At 43.1% G+C, this 14,678-nt stretch overlaps 1 pseudogene; it reads left to right on the forward strand.

Annotated features, from left to right (window-relative positions):
- Positions 1–13,905: 13,905 nt before the first annotated feature.
- LOC110293734 (small ribosomal subunit protein uS17 pseudogene) lies at positions 13,906–14,474 on the forward strand (annotated as a pseudogene).
- Positions 14,475–14,678: the final 204 nt, after the last annotated feature.

Consider the following 14,678-nt stretch of genomic DNA (forward strand, 5'->3'; position numbering starts at 1 on the left):
GCAGTAGAACCACAATCATCTGGGTGACTCTCTTCTGACTCTGCCTCCCATTTCACTGTAGGTGTGCTGGATTACAGACCCGTACACACTTCAGCCTCTTTTTACGTGGCTCCAGGGATCAAAATCAGATAATCAGACTTGGGCAGTAAGCGCTTTAACCCACTGAGCCATCCTGCCTAACCACTAATTTTAATCCTTTGAGAAACCTACATACTGTTCCATAGTGGCTGCAACCAATTTACCTTCCCACCAGCAGTGATCCATTGTTCCCCTTTGCTGCACAGCTTCATCAACACTTCCTGTCTCTTGTGGTTTTGGTAATAGCCTAACAGGTGTGAATGGATATTTCATTGTGGCTTCACTTTCCACTTTCCCGGGGATTGGAAGTGATGTTAAATATCTTTGCATAGAAAACGTCTACTTAGGTCCTATGCCCAATTTAAAGTCAGATTAATTGGCTTAGTTGTTTTATATTAATTTTTATGAGTTCTTATCTATCTTGCTTATCAATCCCTTCTCAGATATTTGGTTTTCCAACATTTCATTTGTTATTTGCATCCTTTGCTGTGGATAGATGCTCTTGGGTGTAGTTGCATTAATTCACTTTTGAGTGTGTTGCTTATATTTTTGAGGTCCTCTGTATTCTATGATTGTCCTAACCAATGTCAAGAGGCCTTGTCCTGTGCTTTTGTCTAGAAGATTTAGGGTTTCAGGAATTGCATGTAAGCTTGTTAAATCTTAATTTATGTGAGTAGAGTATGAATGAGTTCTATCTCATTCTTTTGTGGAGGGACATCTTGTTTACCCAGCACCTTTGATTGAAGACATCCTTCTCCAACATGTTTAAGAAAACACAAGTTTGTTATTGTAGCATCATGTCAAGTATTATTTTACTGTCTGTATTTGGGCTTATTTCTGGGCTCTTGAATCTATCTTGAATCTATTGGCTCTGCATATGTTTTATGCTATGTTCTCCCAAACTAGATGTTGTTGTTCAAATTAGAACCTCCTTTTCTGTCTACATCTGCTTCTCCTTAGCTGAATGCAGGGGTCCAGAGTTGGCGTGGCAATTAATTTAGAATTCCCACTCCACATCCACACTGAAATTGTCTATGTGTCAAATAAAGCCTACAGCACAGTGTATGTGTGTGTGTGTGTGTGTGTTGTGTTGTGGTTTCTTTGGTCAGCTAATTAGTTAGTTGGCTTTCCCTGGTTTTGAAATGATTTCCTCATTCCTCTAGCATTTATTGAAACCGTGCTATGGGAACTGTGTTGTACCAGTGGTTTTATGTATATGATTTTATGGGTTTCTCCATTTTCCAGATAATAAATAAAGATTCAGAAAAGGTTTAGAACTCTCATAAGGTCACATAGATAGTAAGTGACACAGAGAAAGACATCAGGTGGCTTTTGAAGTTTCATTTTAGTGTTCTTATTCCTGTGATAAGCAACAACCTAAGCCAAGGACTTCTGCCTGGCTATGTGTCCCTTCAAAAAGAAAGATGGGAGTTGAAGACTATGAAAGAAAGGCACAGGATAGGTAGATTTTCCTTTTTTATAGATGAACTTTGCTGTTTAACAACTCACACTTATATAGAATTCTGATTATTCTTTGCCCCTAACAAATCTTATTTCCTCCCACCCTTATCAATTACACCCCCTCACTATCGTCCATTTTCCAGGTTTGTGACTTGATTTCATTTTGTGATCCGTTTACCTTTAGCCAAAATTTAAGATATTCATGTGGTTATGGAACAATACAATTTTATCTCATTCTAACAACATACACAGTTGAGATTTATAAGGAGCAATGTTTCATATTTTATCAAACACGTCCTTTAACAAATTGGACAGCACACTTGTTGGGAGCAATATTTCATATTTTATCAAACACCTTCCTTAAACAAATTGAATGACACGTTGTTGGTTGATTAGTGAAACTTGCTTTTGATTTTGGGACTGTTTAACTGGTGTCAGAATAATGCATACACACATACATGTGTGATTTCCTCACATACACTGTATTTATGCACATATACACATGTACACCACACTTATGAACACATTGATAAATAAATATACTTTAAAGAAGAGTTAGATTATGGTCTGCCATCCATTTTGAATTGATTGCTGGGCATCATGAGAGATAAAGATCTAACCTCAGTCTTCTGCAGCTGGAGATCCAGTTGTGTGTCACAGACAAAGACTTTCCTAAAGGGTCTAACGCAACTCAAAAAACCAAACCAGGAATTGATATGGGGTTAAAAAGCTCTGAACAGCAAGGGAAACAATTGAATGAAGAGATGGCCGACAGAGTGGGCAAAAAAATCCTTGCTAGCAGAGTTTTAATGTCCAGGATATATAAAGAATGCAGCAAACTAACAAAAGGACAAAGGTTAATAAATTAATCAGTAATGAAACAGACTGTTCTCAAATGAAGAATTACAAATGGCTGATAAAAAGCAAGAAACATAAGCCCCACTTGGAAGGGCTTTAAAGTAAAAAGAGGTTTCATCGGGAGGACTCATTAGCCTCTTGTGGAATCCAAAGAGAAGTTCTGGGCTTCCGACCTTCAGGAATGTGGCATCCAGTGGAAGCCTTCCTCACCAGCATTGCTGCAATGGGAATTCTCAGCCTGACTCCAGCCTCTGCTTTTTAGAGAGCTTTTCTAGAGAAAGAAGCTCTGCAAGTCAAGTTGGGACCATCACAGCTTCTATTCTAAACAAAACCACTGTAGGAGTGGATCTGTCACATCATAGACATGTGGCTTCATGCTGTGTGAGGAAGTAAAGCCAGTCTCAGGGAGGGTGGCATCATGTGGCTGGCCCGTGTTCTCTCAGCTCTGCTTGGCATATCAGCCTCCTCCTTCTTCTCCTTTAAGATGAATGAAGGAGTGGTCAGAGCCAGATGGACTGTACAGGTTCTTGAGCCAGGGGAATCTGTGGACGTAGGAAGAGAATTATGGAGTTCCCAGCTCTGGTAAGAGAAGCTTGTTTTGGTAGTGAATAGTGGTTAATCTACTCATGACCATCAAGGTGCTGAGCATAAAGAACTGTAAGTGCTCAGTTTGAATGGCTTATCAACATCAGCCTCCGTCTAAGACTCGGGACCTTCACAGAATGGAGTACAGGGGTGAGGGTGGGGCAGAAAGGGTAAGAACTGTTGGGTGGGGAGGAGAGCCATGAAATGCTGACTTCTGGACACACATGGTTGTTGCACACGTTAACTTATAGCAGCTGAGGTTATTGACATACAAAATTCCAGCATGGATGGAGGAGAAGCCAGACCTATCACGTAAGGAGGAGTTAATGGCAATGTATGGCTGTTGAGTAGGGGAGAGTCACTTACCTTTGGGGGCCTGGCCACTGGTAGGTGGCTCATGCTTCAGTAGATGGCCTCACAGTCATGAGCATATGGGCAGCAGTAACTGGACTCAGTCACTAATAACAACAATCAAGGCAGCAGGACATGCAGTTGGAAGGGAGATTTGGGTGGGAGGCACTAAGAGAAGTTGGAGATAGTCATGGATGAATATGGTCAATATACATTGTATAAATTATGAGGCATTTAAATAAAAATATCTACAACCTCTCAAAGAACAACCAACAAATTAAAATATCAATGCTTTGCCTTTAAAATTATTTAGTGTAAAAAATGAGGTGTTTTTTTTTTTTTTGACAAATATAGTTGCTCTCGGCTTGTGTTCATTTTCTGATTATCTTTCCTCATCCTACCCCACTGGTCTCTTCCGGCCCCTCAAATAACCCTCCTTCTGCCTCATTCATATACTTCACATTCAAGATAAAGCATAATTCTGTCTCTTCTCCCATCATCCATTGTTGTTACATGTTTCCCCTTCTTTAAGTACTTCTGTATCCCCTGGAGTGCCCCCTTCTACTTTCACGTCACATATTTGTGTGAATTCTATGTACGAGAGAAAACATGAATTATTTTTCTGAGTCTCAATAGCCTCATTCCTAACTGCTAGATAGCACGCCTAGACTCACATCTGGACTTCATCCTCGTGTTTTGGAATCATAGCCTACAACCAGCAGGCCCTTTAGAGTATGACAAAATGTGTACCATTGCCAGTGTACTGAATAAGGCAAGAATCAAGAAGAGCACGCCAAACCAGGGAAATATTAGCACCTGGCTCTGATGTTGGTATTGGTTGCCAACTCAATTGGATCTGGGATGTGAGTTCCAGGAAGAATTAGCTGAGGAGAGAAGGCCCTTCCCCAGAGTGAAGCACTTTCTGGTGGAAGCTCAGATATAAGAAAGTCTGAGGGAAAGGAGATATTGGTTTTGCCTGCCCATCTTCACTCCTTGCGTTTGAGTGCATCTACCTGCTTGCTGCTACTGCTGCTGCCATTCTTCACTGCCATTGGATCCTTTCTTATTTGGTCTCCTGGTGTGACCGAAGACCAGTGGCTCTTCAGGAATCATGGACGTCAATGTTGTCAGGTTGAGACTGCTGAGGCATCTACCCTGGTGGACCGAGTGGGTATCAGGTTCTCAACCTCTCTAGTATGAGACAACCTCTGTTGGATTATCCAAATTGTATAGTGTAAGCCTAGCTAAAACATTGCCTTTTAATATATGTACATTTTTACCAGCTCTCTCTCCCTCTAGAGAAGCCCGATTAACATTCTTGTCTAATATGCTGTAACTCATAGACTCCTAGGATGACACATAGACTATCTCGTTATAACCTCACAGGAAATGTGAAGGTAGGCAGGACAGCAGCTTGTGACTGCATCCTATAGGTGGAGAAAGGAGGCTCAGGAAGGTTGCATTTCATGTAGTGAAGCCCAGTATTCTTACCTCTTATTCTTCTTTGCACCCAAAAGGGATGCTTGTATTTGCTGTTCCATGGACTCTCCAATGGCCCTGGGCTGGAAGCACAGCAGAGCATGAAGTCTCTGCTCATGCTCTGATAGCATCTTAGCCAGGAAAGCCTGGTGCCCCACTCTATTTTTCTCATAGGTGAGAGAATGAGGATCAGAGAGGAGTCATTTGTCCAAAGTCAGGTAGCTGGCCTGCACCTGCCTGTCCACTGGAAACACAGCTTTCTTGAAGACAGTGTCTAATGTTAGAATGAACAGAAGGATAACTCCATTCTGTGAACTGTGACTAATGACATTCCAGACTCACTCTGCTGGCCTTTGCTGGGCCTCAGACTGCATAGCACCAAGAAACACTCGCTCTTCACTCAGGTTCTGCTGTTCGTCTGCTGTCTGTTTCTTCACTGTGTGCTCAGTTCAGTCCCTCCCTCGTGCAGATCTTTGCCTGGTTGTTTGGACCTTCTTGATAAAACCCAATGCTGAGATATGGGTTTTTTTTTTCTTTCTTTTTACTACTAAAACCCAGATACCTCCTTCTTATGGAGCCCTTCTGCCCTTCCTTCTGTTTTACCATCCAAATCTTATCACACCTTCTGCACATTAGTATAATGAAAGTGTTGCATCTACACACCTTTATTTGAATCACTACTGGCCAGCCATTTTAGGGCATAATTTAGGTATGAGCAGGTTTGGAGAAAAGGGTGCCTCCCCATAGGAGGGAGAATAGAAGAGTGTCCCTGTGGTCGCATTTTATGTTTGAAGTACAGGAAACTAGCTCTGTTGAAAAAAATCCCTTGAGACCAGAACATCCTAAATGGGCATAAAAGCTGGAGATGAGCTTGGGGTCACCCAAGATCTGACACACAATATGTGGGCACTTGTGCTCACCATAAAGACTGGATGCTGCATTTTATGAAGATTTCACGTCAGCTGGACCAGGCAGTTTAAATGGCAAATGTTTATTTTTCAATGTAGGTGAGAAAGCCCAATGTCATAGTGCTTGCAGATCTGGTGCCTACTGAGGCACCTTCTCAAGTCTGTCTTAGATGATGCAAGAGAGAGAGAGAGAGAGAGAGAGAGAGAGAGAGAGAGAGAGAGAGAGAGAGAGAGAGAGAGAGAGAGAGAGAGAGAGAAAAGAGGGGAGAGGGAGGAGGGAGGAGAGGGGAGAGGGGAGAGACGGGAGAGAGAGGAGAGAGAGGAGAGAGAGATTTTATGTCTTCTATTCCAAGATTATCAAGTTCATTGCAACATTCTGCCCTCATGATACAGTCTCTCCCTTAACCACACCATCAAAATCATCACACAGAGGAATCATGTTTCAGCATGAATTTGGGGGGGAGCACAGCGGGGAAATACAGGATGACTTAGGAAAGGGTAGTGAGCTCAGATATAGGGTATAAGTAGATGGAATATTCACTTGGAAGTGGCCAGGTGTAACTGGGCGCTTGGAGCTTGGTGCCCCCAAGAGACTGGCTTCTCTATACTTTGTCATTGGAAGGTGGGGAAGGAATGATAATAGTGCTCATAGCTGGGGACATTTTTCCATTTTCTACATCAGGGGACAATTGACAAATGCCTGAAAACTCTTTAGTGTGCCACAAGGCAGTGGGGCAGGCTTCCAGGATAGTGGGAAGAAGCCAAGAATGCTAACAAACATTCTATAATGCATGAGGCAGTACTCCATGGTGAAGTATCATCTAGCCTAGAGTGTTTGCTGTGTAGAGATTGGGAAACTTGGATTAGGAAAAGTAGGGGAGGGTGCTCACAGAGGCAGCATGGCTTGGTGTGAAGAAGAAGAGCCGGTGTCTGGGAACCCTGGCCATGCTACTCACTGCTTGAACTGCAGGAGCCTTGACATCTTTATTTAGGAGACAGGGCTGCTAATGCATCACAGCAACAGTAAAGATGCACAGCAGTGCCAGCCCACGGCATGAATAAGACGACCTTAGTTCATACTAGCTAGACTAAAGTTTGGGTGCAGGGTACTGTTTGCTGGTACACGTATCCAGAAAGAACTGTCTGTGCTTACTGTGTGTTGTCCATCATGCTGGGCACAGGGCATTCCATGGTGAGAAAACTGTAGTCCTTGATTTCTTCATTTCCTTGTCAAGACTTGACTTCTCTTCTCTTCTCTTCTCTTCTCTTCTCTTCTCTTCTCTTCTCTTCTCTTCTCTTCTCTTCTCTTCTCTTCTCTTCTCTTCTCTTCTCTTCTCTTCCTCTCTCTCTCTCCCTCTCTCTCTCTCTCTCCCTCTCTCTCTCTCTCTCTCTCTCTCTCTCTCTCTCTCTCTCTCTCTCTCTCTCTCTCTCTCTCTCCTCTTTCTCTCCCTCTATATTTTTCTCATGGATGCAGTTAGCCAGTGAAATGGCTGGCTGCCCAAGAGCAATTCCTCACCTATCTATGTCACCTGGGTCTGTGTTTTCAGAGATGGGCAATGCTGGATGTGAGTCCTACATGTTTCCTCCAGACATAACTTTCCTTCCTGGGCATCGCAGTGCATTCTCCTCTTGTGTTTGGTGCATTTTCCCATTTTTAGAGAGTTCTATGATCTTAGACACTGATGTCTATTCTTTCTTTCTGCCTCTACTGGTTTACAGAAATTCCATCAATTTTGAGTCTTTCACGGCTATACCTCAAACCCAGGGATTCACACATGCTAAACCAGTACTCTGCCATTGAGTTACACATAGCCCAAACCAAGTTTAAGGCATTGTCAGTAAAACTCAAGAAAGATAAACACTGCAGACTTCCTGTGGTGGTGTTGACTGCAGACCCCCAGGTAGCACTTGTCTTTCTAGATGAGGATACCATGGAACCCACAACACTGAAAAGGACAGACCAGCAGTGACGGCACACACTTGTGACACCAGCACTTGGGAGGTGGAGGCAGGAAGGTTAAGGAGTTTGAGGCTAGCCTGGGCTGCAGGAGACCCGGTCTCAGACAGCAAATAGAAGCAGTTAGAATACCTCTCCACTTGGGGATAGACTTTTCTTCTGTAAGCCTGTGGCTTATTATTACTTCTGTCTATATTATTATTATCTCCATCTCTAAGCTTGATCTGGGTAGCATTGCCATGCGGGTGAATATGTGTACATTTCTATTTATATCCAGGTAGTTGTTAGCCTGGCACATACACCTTATAAGATAAATACACTGAGATTTAGAAGAAGAAACAGTGCATGTCATAGAGCCAGGAAGATGATAAAAGAGAAGTAGAAATCCAAATTCACCTTCTCTCTTTCTATTGGAATCAAGTCAGGGCACATCGGGACCCATTGGGAATAGAGAAAGCAGCACCAGTCATTCATTGATTGCAAACCACATTCCCTGTTTATTTCAGGGGTTCTTCTAGCTCATACCCTCTTCCAAAGGGTTGACAAGACACAGATTCAGAGTGTTTTCAACGAACACTGCAGAACCTTCCATGTGAGCCATAATTAATAGAGATGCCAACTGCCAACTAACCAGAAAAACTCTAGCATCATAAATCTGTCCCCTGGATTTTCACAAGAACTGATGGATGAGGAATTCAGCTTAAATATTTAACAATCAATAATTCAAATACCTATCCAGCCATTTGCACGATGGCATGTTTATAAATATGGGGGCTGCACTAAACTTGCATTTCATGTGAAACTCACTTCCAGTGGAGTAGAGATGGATGGAAATAGCCCGTACTCTGTGAGAGAAGCTGGGGCTTATGTGGAGATTCCCTGCTGACCTTGGCTCAACTTGAGACTTGTGAGCTTCCATCACGAACTATGGTTCACACCCTCATGTGGCCCATGGGTGACTCAACCTTGGATAAGGCTCTGGAAGGTCCCCGTGATGCCGCTGGGGCTAAGACATTCCTGCCTGGTCACCTTGTCTCTCTGTAGTGTCAGGGGTAGAATCTGCTCCATGCAAACAAGACTGTGAGCTTCTGCCAGGTCTGTGTTACAGGGCAGCCTCCTTTCTTGCTCTTCATTTCTCAAAAGCCAGGAAGGAGGTCCAACTCTGGGCCTGGTGGTGAGCGCTTGAGCTGTATGTCCAGATGTCGGATGGAAGGCTTACCATCTGATTTTGTTGGTTTCGAAGGCATCAAGTGTACCGTGTGCATCAGAGGCCGCAGTGATTTATCTCTACTCCATGATTATTGGATTTAAATGCTCCCCGCACTTGCTGATTTATTAAATTTCTCTCTCTTCAAATGGAGAATCAAAGCAACTCCTTTGGCCTAATGGAGAGACACTTTGGAGGCACTTAGGGAAACCTTTGTTGATAAGACCCACAGTGTAAAATAGGGCTCCGCCTCACATTGCCCTTGCATGGAAATAACCTCCATTATTTGTGTTTCCATCATAGTCAATAAGTCAATAACTCATCCTTTGCAGAGAAGGGAGTGGGGCGTTGGTGAATTCCTATGACTTTATAAGGCAGAAGTGTTAGGCCTGGGCGATGAGCTGCCTGTTGTTATACCTGCCTCCCTTCACCCATGCCTCCCAGATGAGCGTCTTCTGGCTGTGAGTTTCTTCCCTCTATAGCCCCTAGGTTAAAGGGACCCTCAGCTCCACTCACCACCTTCTCTGTTCCCTTTCACTTCCCTTGGAAACAACCCAATCTCAACTACCCTTTTCACATAAAAAGGGGGACCCTGGAATCCACAGTGTGGATGGAGAAGAAGAAGGGCCACATCACAGTGACAAAAGCAAGCTCTGTCTTTGCCCACCAGCCTCTAGGCTGGAAAGGGGGTGTGTATTCTTTGTGCCAACTCTAATTCATAACTCCAAATGGCACGTGTTCTGTTAGTGAAAAGATCACCAGGCAGCAGCATATCCGGTGTGCAACTTTGGCTCCATTCCGGGGAATCAAAATTGGTTACAGGGCAAAGAGGACAGAACAGGGACAGTTAAGCTTCTCATGCCGAGGTGACAGTTGGCCTGCCTTGGAGTTAGGCTTCAGTGGCTGCGGAGGACTGGACAAGCGCAAGACCAAGGGGAGGAGACAAAGAGAAAATGGAGGCGCTTTATGTCAGTCATAGGGTGTGGTGTAGAATTTCCGGGACTTTGTCTAAAACACATTAACGGCAGTGACTATGCAGTCTGAAAACTCACTGTTTAAAGGCACATTTATAATCATAGTCACTGGGCCGCAACACTGCTCAGAAAATTTGGAGAGGGACTGTTTTAGGAGGAGAGAAAACACAAAATCCATTTACAAGTAAGTAAGTTATGAGTACAGTTAAAGAGAGTGGTCAGTATGCCCAGAATACAGTGGGCACGAAGGACTCTCTGAGTTCACACTAATGGGAAGCAGCTCAGAAACCTACCATTAGCAGGTGCAGGGGCCAGCCTGTAGAGCGGCCTGGGCAGTTTGCTCTGGGTAGGGTGGGGGTGGGCTTGAATGGAGAGCAGAGGAAACGATGGCTGTCTTGTTCTCTTCTTCTTATGCTTAATTTTGCCCAGGAAGTGCACAGTGACTGTGTAGAACAAGAAAGAACCTACATTTTCCTCAGAAGTTCCCCATCAGCCTGGGAAGGAGATGTCCTCTCTGCGAGGGTCAGCAAAGCCTGTTACTCAGGTACTCCCATTGCTTCTTGTAAAGCTGCAGTTTTAGTCCCTGGGTTTCAATATGTCCAGACTTTTTTCTTCCTAAAAATAAGCGAATTTGGAGCCTTAAGAAAAACTAAACGGCCACACAGCTGGACCTAGTATTCTCAGCCTCCATAACTAGAGAATTCTCCCACCTGTTACACGTGGTGGCTATAAGTATAATCTTAGAGAAAGGACCTTGTGCTACGAAAGAGACTTACTTGCAAAGATGTTTACTTAGGGCTTCAATTCTGTGTAAAGACACCCCAACCAGGGCAACTCTTATAAAGGAAAACTTGTTTTGTTTTGTTTTGTTTTGTTTTGTTTTGTTTTGTTTTGTTTTTCAAGGCAGGATTTCTCTGTATAGCCCTGTCTGTCCTGGAACTCACTCTGTAGACTGCAGCCAGCTTACAGAACAGAGATTTAGTCCATTGTCATCACAGTGGGAAACATGGAGGCAGTCAGGCAGACATTGTGCTGGACGCGTAGCTGAGAATTGTACATCTGGATCTGAAGGCAGCAGGAAGAGAGTGACAATGGCCTGGCTTGAGCTTCTGAAACCTCAAGTCCATGCCCAGTGACACAGTTCCTCCAACAATGCCACTTACTCCCTATGGGCCCCTGGGAACCATTTTCTTTCAAACCACCACAGATGCCTAACCTGTGCCACCAAGAAGGCACAGGGGATAAGGATGCTTGGCCAAGCCTGGCCACCTGACATCAATCTCTGGGACCCCTTGGAAGGACAGACGGATCCTCTCAAGTTGTCCAGTGACCTCCACACTTGTGTCATGGCAAATGATAAACATACATAATATATACACATACAAACACACTAAGTAAACGTGAAGAAAGGCCTTTAAAATAGACAAGCTAAGCTTTCATGCATACAACTGATGGGCAGAAACATGCGTGCCCTCTGAAGACCTGGTCCTCACATACCAAATCATTTCCCACAGAAGTACAGCGTTCACTAACCCAGAATGGACATCATCTGGGTTTTCTGGCTTAAAGGTAGTTAAGTCTACACATATATTGATTACATCAAATTGGAAGTCTCAAATTCACTTTTAACTGTAATTCATGGCTAAAGTTTTGCTTGCCTCTCCCAGGGCCAGGAAAAGTCAGTCCCATATTTGGAATTCACTGTGAGGCTGGAAGAGGCCAGATTTAGATGGTTCTGTCTTGAAGGACAGAAACTTTGCAGCATTTTGGCAATTATTACTGAAAAAGCACCCAGAAAGAAAGTATAATAGTTTTAAACATAATTAGGATTCTATTTTAAGGGAAAATCATAAACTTCCCATTTAATGCTAATGTTTGATCTACTGTGAAGCAGAAAAGGGAGAAGCTATTACAAATTTGCTAATACCATCAAAACTTACAAAGTGATAAAATGAGGCTCCATGAAGAGAGGCATTCATCCCAAGTATTAGCCATAGTAATAGCTGTGAATATGGACGAGAGAAAGAGATTGATTCCGAGAATCAGTGAGGTTCATCAGACTGCTTTATCTGCACGCTGTGTGGTGACCCTTGATTGCTCGCTGTTCTGAGCCAGGCTGACTGAGCTGTAGCCCAGGGGATGCAGCCTGAGGAACCTCCACCACCATGAAAATATTTACATTATCTCACCTACTAAAAATCATGATTTTTTTGTGGGTTTTTTTTTTTTTTGCACATTATAACAGTTTGGCAAAATTCACAAATAGAACTGTAAACATGTATAGGAAACTTTGGTAGCCAAATTCCTAGTCGTTGAGTTCAAACTGAACCAATTCAGTTGTTTTATAGGGTGAATTATTTTTTTGGGGGGGGTTGTTACCCATATTCTAACTATTTGCAGTGGGAAACTAAGGAACAGACTCAGCACACTTAGAATGATAGAGACACAAGGTCTTTAGCTTAGACTGTTGAGATGCACTATCGTTAGAGGTGAGGGGCCCAGAGCTGCAGGTGACTAGACAGACTCAGCTCATTCTCACACTCAGGTAGCTGGGTCCCTCAGCTCTGGCAGCAGTGTATCGCATCAATCTAGAAGCCAAAGGACTTGTGTCTCTATCATTCTAACTGGGCTTGACTCCCTAAGTACACTGGCTCCTGAGTTGGGAGGGGGCTTTTGGGTGTTGAGGAGAATGAAGTCAATGAAGTCTGTAGAGTTCTTTAGTTTCCCTCTGTAAATAGTTAGACTCATTTCTGACAACAGTGTATCAAAGTGAAATACTAGACAAACTTTCCCTTAAGGATTTATTAGGAAGGTACTAATTTGGAAGAGCTTCCCTTTTAATTTGGAAATTAAATCCTCTCTCTCTTTCTCTCTCTCTCTGTCTATCTATTATCTATCTATCTATCTATCTATCTATCTATCTATCTATCTATCTATCTATCCTCTCTGCTCCCCCCCTGCTCTTACCATGTTGCTGAGGCTGGTTTTGAACTTGAGATCCTTATGTGTTGGCCTCCTGTGTAGTTGAAATTAAGTCTAGCTAAAATCATCATTTCCTCATTGGACCTTAATTAAGAAACTGCGTTGTCCTTAGGAGCCATGTGATACCAGAAACTTAAATTTTTAAAGGTTGGACTGTCACTTACTACCCCAGTAGTGGTAGAGGGAATGGGAGAAGGAACATGCGGAGTACTGGCCTCCTCTCCTTTGTCCTCTCTAGGGGTTGTGTGTGTTGCAGAACTCTATATAATAAAATCCAATCCAGTATGAATACTGGATTGTATTTTTCACATGGGTGAATTTTATGGTATGCTCACTGTATAATTATAAAACTCTTATTTTTAAAACAATAATTTTCCAAGAGATGAAATCAGAACTACTTAGATCCAGGCTAAAGAGGCTCTTCACCAGGACCCCACACTTTGAGGTCCCTTTCTTTGGCCCCTTGATCTGAGTTGTCATGAGCCCCTTATGATAACATGAGAACACTCAGCTAGGTGCCCTGTTCTCCATAATAGGCCACACATTTGGTTTTAGGTACTGAAGTTCTTGTCCAAATGTCCCCAGTTTACCTTTGTAGCTTGTATGGACCATTTCATGTGTCCAGTTCCCAGTGGCAGATCTTGTCTCTTCTAATCACAAAGAGTCTTTTCATTGGGACAGGGGAGGCATAGATAAAATTGAAGATAGAGAGGTTGGGTACAAGCATGCAAGCAAGGCTTATGACTTCAGGATTGGATTGGGGGTCAGGTAAGAAGAGGACTTCTGTTTTTCCACTCTGATTCTTTTATTCTTGTTATAGGTCGCTCATATCCTGGAACTTGGAAGCTATGATTGAACAAAGTCTAAAGTCAGCACATGTACCAGCCTAGCCTGGTACATTTCTAATACAGTACAACAATTACCTTTCTCAATCCAAATACAGCAATGGCTAACACGTATTAAGTGTACCAGGCTTTCTTTGATGGATTTATCAAATGCTATGCTGGTAGCGAATAAAGAAGTCGGAATTGGGCCTATCTCTCCTTTTCCTAGGCTGCCGGTAAGATGGTGGACATTCAGACAGAGCATGCTTACCAAATGTAGCGTACAATCTTTCAAAAGCAAGAAGCGTGTTTTGCTGGGAGAAACTGGCAAAGATAAACTCCCTCAGTACTACAGAAAAATTCATCTAGGCTTCACGATGCCCAAAGAAGCCATCAAGGGCATCTACATAGACAAGAAATGCCTCTTCACTGGTAATGTCTCCATCTGAGGTCAGTTCCTGATTGGTGTTGTGATGAAGATGAAGATGCAGAGGACCATTGTCATCCACTGGAACTATCTCTATTACATCAGAGAGTACAATCACTTTGAGAAGAGTCACAAGAACATGTCTGTGCACCTGTGCCCCTGTTTTAGGGATATACAGAGTGGACATTGTCACTGTTGGAGAATGCAGACCCCTGAGAAAGATGGTTAGAGTCAATGAGCTCAAGGTCACCAAGGCTGCTGGCACCAAGAAGCAGTTTCAGAAGTTCTAAGGGGACTCTGGCTAATGCCCTAGAACAAATAAAGTTATTTTCTAACTTAAAAAAACAAAAAGACAACCCCAAAACAAACCAAATGCTATGCCATTTAGTCCTTGTACCAAAGTGGGTACTATTATCCCAACATTCTTAGTAAATATTGCAGCTTGGCGAGGTTAAGTAAATAGCTATGTGAGAATTTCTCCCATAGACTCTCAAGATCGCACATAGCCATACCTTCCTAGGAAGGTTTGGCTCATGGAGAAGACTGTTGTAACAAGGAACATGTCTCCTCTTGTCTTTGAATAATTC

The sequence above is a fragment of the Mus caroli genome, unplaced genomic scaffold, assembly GCF_978045245.1.
Source record: "Mus caroli unplaced genomic scaffold, Mus_caroli_1 scaffold_6, whole genome shotgun sequence".
NCBI lineage: Eukaryota > Metazoa > Chordata > Mammalia > Rodentia > Muridae > Mus > Mus caroli.